This window comes from Rana temporaria, chromosome 13, assembly GCF_905171775.1.
Source record: "Rana temporaria chromosome 13, aRanTem1.1, whole genome shotgun sequence".
In the NCBI taxonomy this organism is placed as follows: domain Eukaryota; kingdom Metazoa; phylum Chordata; class Amphibia; order Anura; family Ranidae; genus Rana; species Rana temporaria.
In genome coordinates this window covers 121,144,397-121,154,285 of record NC_053501.1, presented here as the reverse complement: position 1 = coordinate 121,154,285, position 9,889 = coordinate 121,144,397, and the positions used below count along the sequence as shown (strand labels likewise).

General features: G+C 61.8%; 1 protein-coding gene across 5 annotated transcripts in view; it reads left to right on the top strand.

Annotated features, from left to right (window-relative positions):
• The first annotated feature begins 1,783 nt into the window (after positions 1 to 1,783).
• GON4L (gon-4 like) overlaps positions 1,784 to 9,889 on the top strand; it is a 69,121-nt gene continuing 61,015 nt past the window's right edge. For all 5 annotated transcript variants that reach the window (XM_040332217.1, XM_040332218.1, XM_040332216.1 and 2 more), the window contains exon 1: positions 1,784 to 1,890. The gene's annotated coding sequence lies outside the window, so the exon portion shown is untranslated. The remainder of the gene's footprint in view (positions 1,891 to 9,889) is intronic.

Sequence of the window (9,889 nt, the reverse complement as noted above, 5' to 3'; positions counted from 1 at the left end):
GGCGGAGGACGGGGGATCGAGACTTCACCGATGACGTCACAGGCGGAGGACGGGGGATCGAGACTTCACCGATGACATCACAGGCGGAGGACGGGGGATAGAGACTTCACCGATGACGTCACAGGCGGAGGACGGGGGATCGAGACTTCACCGATGACGTCACAGGCGGAGGACGGGGGATAGAGACTTCACCGATGACGTCACAGACGGAGGACGGGGGATCGAGACTTCACCGATGACATCACAGACGGAGGACGGGGGATAGAGACTTCACCGATGACATCACAGACGGAGGACGGGGGATAGAGACTTCACCGATGACGTCACAGGCGGAGGACGGGGGATCGAGACTTCACCGATGACGTCACAGACGGAGGACGGGGGATCGAGACTTCACCGATGACATCACAGACGGAGGACGGGGGATCGAGACTTCACCGATGACGTCACAGGCGGAGGAGGGGGGATCGAGACTTCACCGATGACATCACAGACGGGGGATCGAGACTTCACCGATGACATCACAGACGGGGGATCGAGACTTCACCGATGACATCACAGGCGGAGGACGGGGGATCGAGACTTCACCGATGACATCACAGGCGGAGGAGGGGGGATCGAGACTTCACCGATGACATCACAGGCGGGGGATCGAGACTTCACTGATGACATCACAGACGGGGGATCGAGACTTCACCGATGACATCACAGGCGGAGGACGGGGGATAGAGACTTCACCGATGACGTCACAGACGGAGGACGGGGGATCGAGACTTCACCGATGACGTCACAGGCGGAGGACGGGGGATCGAGACTTCACCGATGACATCACAGGCGGAGGACGGGGGATCGAGACTTCACCGATGACATCACAGGCGGAGGACGGGGGATCGAGACTTCACCGATGACGTCACAGGCGGAGGACGGGGGATCGAGACTTCACCGATGACATCACAGGCGGAGGACGGGGGATCGAGACTTCACCGATGACGTCACAGACGGAGGACGGGGGATCGAGACTTCACCGATGACGTCACAGACGGAGGACGGGGGATCGAGACTTCACTGATGACATCACAGACGGAGGACGGGGGATCGAGACTTCACCGATGACGTCACAGACGGAGGACGGGGGATCGAGACTTCACCGATGACATCACACCAGCTGATTGTCCCATACTGCCCACCCCTATTCATCGGGGATCCTGCCCCCAAACCATTGCGCCCCTCCACCAAGCGTTGGACAATCACACACTATAATAATATGCACTGTCACTGTACTAACACTACATGTGGGGGGATGTGTGCTTACTCACTGAATGGGAGGGGCTTGTACTAGGGGAGGGAAGGCATTGATTGGTGGAACGATCAGATCGGGGGGGGGTGCCCTATAGATGACCCCCCCATAGAACACACATAACAATCGCTATCCCGCCCTATAACAAAGGACATGGGTGGCGGTCACGTGATCTCTGTATTAATGTTCCATCAGATTAGGCGATCCGTCAGAATGAGTAACGGAAATGACGTTGGTCGCCGCCATCTTGCTACACCCCGCAGTAATGATACAGTGAGGAGAGAGTGAGCGGACATCTTCCTACACCCACCGGGGTTTTACATTTTACACTTATTTATACCAGTACAGGATTTAGCACTCCGTCTGAATGTTTACCGCCTCCTAGAGATCCTCCCCCGGAACCTCCAAACCCCGCCCTCACTCCGCCCACCACATGTAACTTCCCTCCCACCGTGTCTGAGAGGAGGGGACTGCGCAGGCGCGAGGCGGGAACTCCGGTGGGCGGGGCTGGCGGAGAATTGATCCGGGAAAGAAGATGGCGGCCGCCAGGTAGCGGGAAACCGGAGAGAGCGGAGACCGGAGCGACCGGCAATGTAATGTCTACCGACCCCTCCCCCACCGGAGACTGTTTGCCCCTCCCCCCGACTGTTACCCCTGACAACAGCCCCTCCCCCCTCACCTGACTGTTACCCCTGACAACAGCCCCTCCCCTGACTGTTACCCCTGACAACAGCCCCTCCCCCCTCACCTGACTGTTACCCCTGACAACAGCCCCTCCCCCCTCACCTGACTGTTACCCCTGACAACAGCCCCTCCTCACCTGACTGTTACCCCTGACAACAGCCCCTCCCCCCTCACCTGACTGTTACCCCTGACAACAGCCCCTCCCCCCTCACCTGACTGTTACCCCTGACAACAGCCCCTCCCCCCTCACCTGACTGTTACCCCTGACAACAGCCCCTCCTCACCTGACTGTTACCCCTGACAACAGCCCCTCCCCCCTCACCTGACTGTTACCCCTGACAACAGCCCCTCCCCCCTCACCTGACTGTTACCCCTGACAACAGCCCCTCCCCCCTCACCTGACTGTTACCCCTGACAACAGCCCCCCCCCTCACCTGACTGTTACCCCTGACAACAGCCCCTCCCCCCTCACCTGACTGTTACCCCTGACAACAGCCCCCCCCCCCTCACCTGACTGTTACCCCTGACAACAGCCCCTCCCCCTCACCTGACTGTTACCCCTGACAACAGCCCCCCCCACACACCTGACTGTTACCCCTGACAACAGCCCCTCCCCTGAATGTTACCCCTGACAACAGCCCCCCCCCCACACCTGACTGTTACCCCTGACAACAGCCCCTCCCCCCACACCTGACTGTTACCCCTGACAACAGCCCCTCCCCCCTCACCTGACTGTTACCCCTGACAACAGCCCCTCCCCCCCCCCTCACCTGACTGTTACCCCTGACAACAGCCCCTCCCCCCCTCACCTGACTGTTACCCCTGACAACAGCCCCCTCCCCCCCTCACCTGACTGTTACCCCTGACAACAGCCCCCCCCCTCACCTGACTGTTACCCCTGACAACAGCCCCTCCCCTGACTGTTACCCCTGACAACAGCCCCTCCCCCCTCACCTGACTGTTACCCCTGACAACAGCCCCTCCCCCCTCCCCTGAATGTTACCCCTGACAACAGCCCCTCCCCCCTCACCTGACTGTTACCCCTGACAACAGCCCCTCCCCCCTCACCTGAATGTTACCCCTGACAACAGCCCCTCCCCCCTCACCTGACTGTTACCCCTGACAACAGCCCCCCCACCTGACTGTTACCCCTGACAACAGCCCCTCCCCCCCTCACCTGACTGTTACCCCTGACAACAGCCCCTCCCCCTCACCTGACTGTTACCCCTGACAACAGCCCCTCCCCCCCTCACCTGACTGTTACCCCTGACAACAGCCCCTCCCCCCTCACCTGACTGTTACCCCTGACAACAGCCCCTCCCCCCTCCCCTGAATGTTACCCCTGACAACAGCCCCTCCCCCCTCACCTGACTGTTACCCCTGACAACAGCCCCTCCCCCCTCACCTGAATGTTACCCCTGACAACAGCCCCTCACCTGACTGTTACCCCTGACAACAGCCCCTCCCCCCTCACCTGACTGTTACCCCTGACAACAGCCCCTCCCCCCTCACCTGAATGTTACTCCTGACAACAGCCCCTCCCCCTCACCTGACTTACCCCTGACAACAGCCCCCCCCCCCACCTGAGTGTTACCCCTGACAACAGCCCCCCCCTCACCTGACTGTTACCCCTGACAACAGCCCCTCCCCCCTCACCTGACTGTTACCCCTGACAACAGCCCCCCCTCACCTGACTGTTACCCCTGACAACAGCCCCCCCACCTGACTGTTACCCCTGACAACAGCCCCTCCCCCCACACCTGACTGTTACCCCTGACAACAGCCCCTCCCCCCCTCACCTGACTGTTACCCCTGACAACAGCCCCTCCCCCCTCACCTGACTGTTACCCCTGACAACAGCCCCCCCACCTGACTGTTACCCCCGACAACAGCCCCCTCCCCCCTCACCTGACTGTTACACCTGACAACAGCCCCCCCTCACCTGACTGTTACCCCTGACAACAGCCCCCTCCCCCCCTCACCTGACTGTTACCCCTGACAACAGCCCCTCCCCCCTCACCTGACTGTTACCCCTGACAACAGCCCCCTCCCCCCCTCACCTGACTGTTACCCCTGACAACAGCCCCTCCCCCCTCACCTGACTGTTACCCCTGACAACAGCCCCTCCCCCCTCACCTGACTGTTACCCCTGACAACAGCCCCTCCCCCCTCACCTGACTGTTACCCCTGACAACAGCCCCTCCCCCTCACCTGACTATTACCCCTGACAACAGCGTTGTTGGAAGGGCTCGGAGGGGGTTGGTCATGTTGTTGGAAGGGCTCGGAGGGGGTTGGTCACGTTGTTGGAAGGGCTCGGAGGGGGTTGGTCACGTTGTTGGAAGGGCTCGGAGGGGGTTGGTCACGTTGTTGGAAGGGCTCGGAGGGGGTTGGTCACGTTGTTGGAAGGGCTCGGAGGGGGTTGGTCACGTTGTTGGAAGGGCTCGGAGGGGGTTGGTCACGTTGTTGGAAGGGCTCGGAGGGGGTTGGCTGTGTTGTTGGAAGGGCTCGGAGGGGGTTGGTCACGTTGTTGGAAGGGCTGGGAGGGGGTTGGTCACGTTGTTGGAAGGGCTCGGAGGGGGTTGGTCACGTTGTTGGAAGGGCTCGGAGGGGGTTGGTCACGTTGTTGGAGGGGGTTGGTCACGTTGTTGGAAGGGCTCGGAGGGGGTTGGTCACGTTGTTGGAAGGGCTCGGAGGGGGTTGGTTACGTTGTTGGAAGGGCTCGGAGGGGGTTGGCTGTGTTGTTGGAAGGGCTCGGAGGGGGTTGGTTACGTTGTTGGAAGGGCTCGGAGGGGGTTGGTCACGTTGTTGGAAGGGCTCGGAGGGGGTTGGCCGTGTTGTTGGAAGGGCTCGGAGGGGGTTGGTCACGTTGTTGGAAGGGCTCGGAGGGGGTTGGCTGTGTTGTTGGAAGGGCTCGGAGGGGGTTGGTCACGTTGTTGGAAGGGCTCGGAGGGGGTTGGTCACGTTGTTGGAAGGGCTCGGAGGGGGTTGGTCATGTTGTTGGAGGGGGTTGGTCAAGTTGTTGGAAGGGCTCGGAGGGGGTTGGTTACGTTGTTGGAAGGGCTCGGAGGGGGTTGGTCACGTTGTTGGAAGGGCTCGGAGGGGGTTGGTCACGTTGTTGGAAGGGCTCGGAGGGGGTTGGTCACGTTGTTGGAAGGGCTCGGAGGGGGTTGGTCACGTTGTTGGAAGGGCTCGGAGGGGGTTGGTCACGTTGTTGGAAGGGCTCGGAGGAGGTTGGTCACGTTGTTGGAAGGGCTCGGAGGAGGTTGGTTACGTTGTTGGAAGGGCTCGGAGGGGGTTGGTTACGTTGTTGGAAGGGCTCGGAGGAGGTTGGTCACGTTGTTGGAAGGGCTCGGAGGAGGTTGGTTACGTTGTTGGAAGGGCTCGGAGGGGGTTGGTCACGTTGTTGGAAGGGCTCGGAGGAGGTTGGTTACGTTGTTGGAAGGGCTCGGAGGGGGTTGGTCACGTTGTTGGAAGGGCTCGGAGGGGGTTGGCTGTGTTGTTGGAAGGGCTCGGAGGGGGTTGGTTACGTTGTTGGAAGGGCTCGGAGGGGGTTGGTTACGTTGTTGGAAGGGCTCGGAGGGGGTTGGTTACGTTGTTGGAAGGGCTCGGAGGGGGTTGGTCACGTTGTTGGAAGGGCTCGGAGGGGGTTGGTCACGTTGTTGGAAGGGCTCGGAGGAGGTTGGTCACGTTGTTGGAAGGGCTCGGAGGGGGTTGGTCACGTTGTTGGAAGGGCTCGGAGGGGGTTGGTCACGTTGTTGGAAGGGCTCGGAGGAGGTTGGTCACGTTGTTGGAAGGGCTCGGAGGAGGTTGGTCACGTTGTTGGAAGGGCTCGGAGGGGGTTGGTCACGTTGTTGGAAGGGCTCGGAGGGGGTTGGTCACGTTGTTGGAAGGGCTCGGAGGGGGTTGGTCACGTTGTTGGAAGGGCTCGGAGGGGGTTGGTCACGTTGTTGGAGGGGGTTGGTCACGTTGTTGGAAGGGCTCGGAGGGGGTTGGTCACGTTGTTGGAAGGGCTCGGAGGGGGTTGGTTACGTTGTTGGAAGGGCTCGGAGGGGGTTGGTCACGTTGTTGGAAGGGCTCGGAGGAGGTTGGCTGTGTTGTTGGAAGGGCTCGGAGGGGGTTGGTCACGTTGTTGGAAGGGCTCGGAGGGGGTTGGTCACGTTGTTGGAAGGGCTCGGAGGGGGTTGGTCACGTTGTTGGAAGGGCTCGGAGGGGGTTGGTCACGTTGTTGGAAGGGCTCGGAGGAGGTTGGCTGTGTTTTTGGAAGGGCTCGGAGGTGGTTGGCTGTGTTGTTGGAAGGGCTCGGAGGGGGGTTGGTCACGTTGTTGGAAGGGCTCGGAGGTGGTTGGTCACGTTGTTGGAAGGGCTCGGAGGGGGTTGGTCACGTTGTTGGAAGGGCTCGGAGGGGGTTGGTCGCGTGGTTGGAAGGGCTCGGAGGGGGTTGGTCGCGTGGTTGGAAGGGCTCGGAGGGGGTTGGTCGCGTTGTTGGAAGGGCTCGGAGGGGGTTGGTCACGTTGTTGGAAGGGCTCGGAGGGGGTTGGTCACGTTGTTGGAAGGGCTCGGAGGGGGTTGGTCACGTTGTTGGAAGGGCTCGGAGGGGGTTGGTCACGTTGTTGGAAGGGCTCGGAGGGGGTTGGTCACGTTGTTGGAAGGGCTCGGAGGGGGTTGGTCACGTTGTTGGAAGGGCTCGGAGGGGGTTGGCCGTGTTGTTGGAAGGGCTCGGAGGGGGTTGGCCGTGTTGTTGGAAGGGCTCGGAGGGGGTTGGTCGGGCTCGGAGGGGGTTGGTCACGTTGTTGGAAGGGCTCGGAGGGGGTTGGCCGTGTTGTTGGAAGGGCTCGGAGGGGGTTGGCCGTGTTGTTGGAAGGGCTCGGAGGGGGTTGGCCGTGTTGTTGGAAGGGCTCGGAAGGGGTTGGTCACGTTGTTGGAAGGGCTCGGAGGGGGTTGGTCACGTTGTTGGAAGGGCTCGGAGGGGGTTGGCTGTGTTGTTGGAAGGGCTCGGAGGGGGTTGGCTGTGTTGTTGGAAGGGCTCGGAGGGGGTTGGTCACGTTGTTGGAAGGGCTCGGAGGGGGTTGGCCGTGTTGTTGGAAGGGCTCGGAGGGGGTTGGCCGTGTTGTTGGAAGGGCTCGGAGGGGGTTGGCCGTGTTGTTGGAAGGGCTCGGAGGGGGTTGGTCACGTTGTTGGAAGGGCTCGGAGGGGGTTGGTCACGTTGTTGGAAGGGCTCGGAGGGGGTTGGTCACGTTGTTGGAAGGGCTCGGAGGGGGTTGGTCACGTTGTTGGAAGGGCTCAGAGGGGGTTGGTCACGTTGTTGGAAGGGCTCGGAGGGGGTTGGTCACGTTGTTGGAAGGGCTCAGAGGGGGTTGGCCGTGTTGTTGGAAGGGCTCGGAGGGGGTTGGTCACGTTGTTGGAAGGGCTCGGAGGGGGTTGGTCGGGCTCGGAGGGGGTTGGTCACGTTGTTGGAAGGGCTCGGAGGGGGTTGGCTGTGTTGTTGGAAGGGCTCGGAGGGGGTTGGTCACGTTGTTGGAAGGGCTCGGAGGGGGTTGGTCACGTTGTTGGAAGGGCTCGGCGGGGGTTGGCTGTGTTGTTGGAAGGGCTCGGAGGGGGTTGGTCACGTTGTTGGAAGGGCTCGGAGGTGGTTGGTCACGTTGTTGGAAGGGCTCGGAGGGGGTTGGCCGTGTTGTTGGAAGGGCTCGGAGGGGGTTGGTCACGTTGTTGGAAGGGCTCGGAGGGGGTTGGCCGTGTTGTTGGAAGGGCTCGGAGGGGGTTGGTCACGTTGTTGGAAGGGCTCGGAGGGGGTTGGTCACGTTGTTGGAAGGGCTCGGAGGGGGTTGGTCATGTTGTTGGAAGGGCTCGGAGGGGGTTGGTCACGTTGTTGGAGGGGGTTGGTCATGTTGTTGGAAGGGCTCGGAGGGGGTTGGTCACGTTGTTGGAAGGGCTCGGAGGGGGTTGGTCATGTTGTTGGAAGGGCTCGGAGGGGGTTGGTCATGTTGTTGGAGGGGGTTGGTCGCGTGGTTGGAAGGGCTCGGAGGGGGTTGGTCGCGTGGTTGGAAGGGCTCGGAGGGGGTTGGCTGTGTTGTTGGAAGGGCTCGGAGGGGGTTGGTCACGTTGTTGGAAGGGCTCGGAGGGGGTTGGCTGTGTTGTTGGAAGGGCTCGGAGGGGTTGGTCACGTTGTTGGAAGGGCTCGGAGGGGGTTGGTCATGTTGTTGGAAGGGCTCGGAGGGGGTTGGTCACGTTGTTGGAAGGGCTCGGAGGGGGTTGGTCACGTTGTTGGAAGGGCTCGGAGGGGGTTGGTCACGTTGTTGGAAGGGCTCGGAGGAGGTTGGCTGTGTTGTTGGAAGGGCTCGGAGGGGGTTGGTCACGTTGTTGGAAGGGCTCGGAGGGGGTTGGTCGCGTGGTTGGAAGGGCTCGGAGGGGGTTGACCCGGTTGTTGGAAGGGCTCGGAGGGGGTTGGTCACGTTGTTGGAAGGGCTCGGCGGGGGTTGGCCCGGTTGTTGGAAGGGCTCGGAGGGGGTTGACCCGGTTGTTGGAAGGGCTCGGAGGGGTTGGCTGTGTTGTTGGAAGGGCTCGGAGGGGGTTGGTCACGTTGTTGGAAGGGCTCGGAGGGGGTTGACCCGGTTGTTGGAAGGGCTCGGAGGGGGTTGACCCGGTTGTTGGAAGGGCTCGGAGGGGGTTGGTCACGTTGTTGGAAGGGCTCGGAGGGGGTTGGTCACGTTGTTGGAAGGGCTCGGAGGGGGTTGGTCACGTTGTTGGAAGGGCTCGGAGGGGGTTGGTCACGTTGTTGGAAGGGCTCGGAGGAGGTTGGCTGTGTTGTTGGAAGGGCTCGGAGGGGGTTGGTCACGTTGTTGGAAGGGCTCGGAGGGGGTTGGTCGCGTGGTTGGAAGGGCTCGGAGGGGGTTGACCCGGTTGTTGGAAGGGCTCGGAGGGGGTTGGTCACGTTGTTGGAAGGGCTCGGAGGGGGTTGGTCACGTTGTTGGAAGGGCTCGGCGGGGGTTGGCCCGGTTGTTGGAAGGGCTCGGAGGGGGTTGACCCGGTTGTTGGAAGGGCTCGGAGGGGTTGGCTGTGTTGTTGGAAGGGCTCGGAGGGGGTTGGTCACGTTGTTGGAAGGGCTCGGAGGGGGTTGGTCACGTTGTTGGAAGGGCTCGGAGGGGGTTGACCCGGTTGTTGGAAGGGCTCGGAGGGGGTTGGTCACGTTGTTGGAAGGGCTCGGCGGGGGTTGGCCCGGTTGTTGGAAGGGCTCGGAGGGGGTTGACCCGGTTGTTGGAAGGGCTCGGAGGGGGTTGGCCGCGTCGGAGGAATGGTTTGTAGGACACGCGTCGCTCTCTCTTGATGGGTTTCTATGTTCTCTTCCTCTGCAGGGTGGGCGTGTCGGAGGAAGGGCTCGGAGGGGGTTGGCCCGGTTGTTGAAAGGGCTCAGAGGGGGTTGGTTGGGCTTGGAGGGGGTTGGTCACGTTGTTGGAAGGGCTCTCGGCGGTTGGCCGCGTCGGAGTAATGGTTTGTAGGACACGCGTCGCTCTCTCTCTTGATGGGTTTCTATGTTCTCTTCCTCTGCAGGGTGGGCGTGTTGGAGGAAGGGCTCGGAGGGGGTTGGTCGGGCTCGGAGGGGGTTGGCCCGGTTGTTGAAAGGGCTCGGAGGGGGTTGGTCGGGCTTGGAGGGGGTTGGCCCGGTTGTTGGAAGGGCTCTCGGCGGTTGGCCGCGTCGGAGTAATGGTTTGTAGGACACGCGTCGCTCTCTCTCTTGATGGGTTTCTATGTTCTCTTCCTCTGCAGGGTGGGCGTGTTGGAGGAAGGGCTCGGAGGGGGTTGGTCGGGCTCGGAGGGGGTTGGCCCGGTTGTTGAAAGGGCTCGGAGGGGGTTGGTCGGGCTTGGAGGGGGTTGGCCCGGTTGTTGGAAGGGCTCTCGGCGGTTGGCCACGTC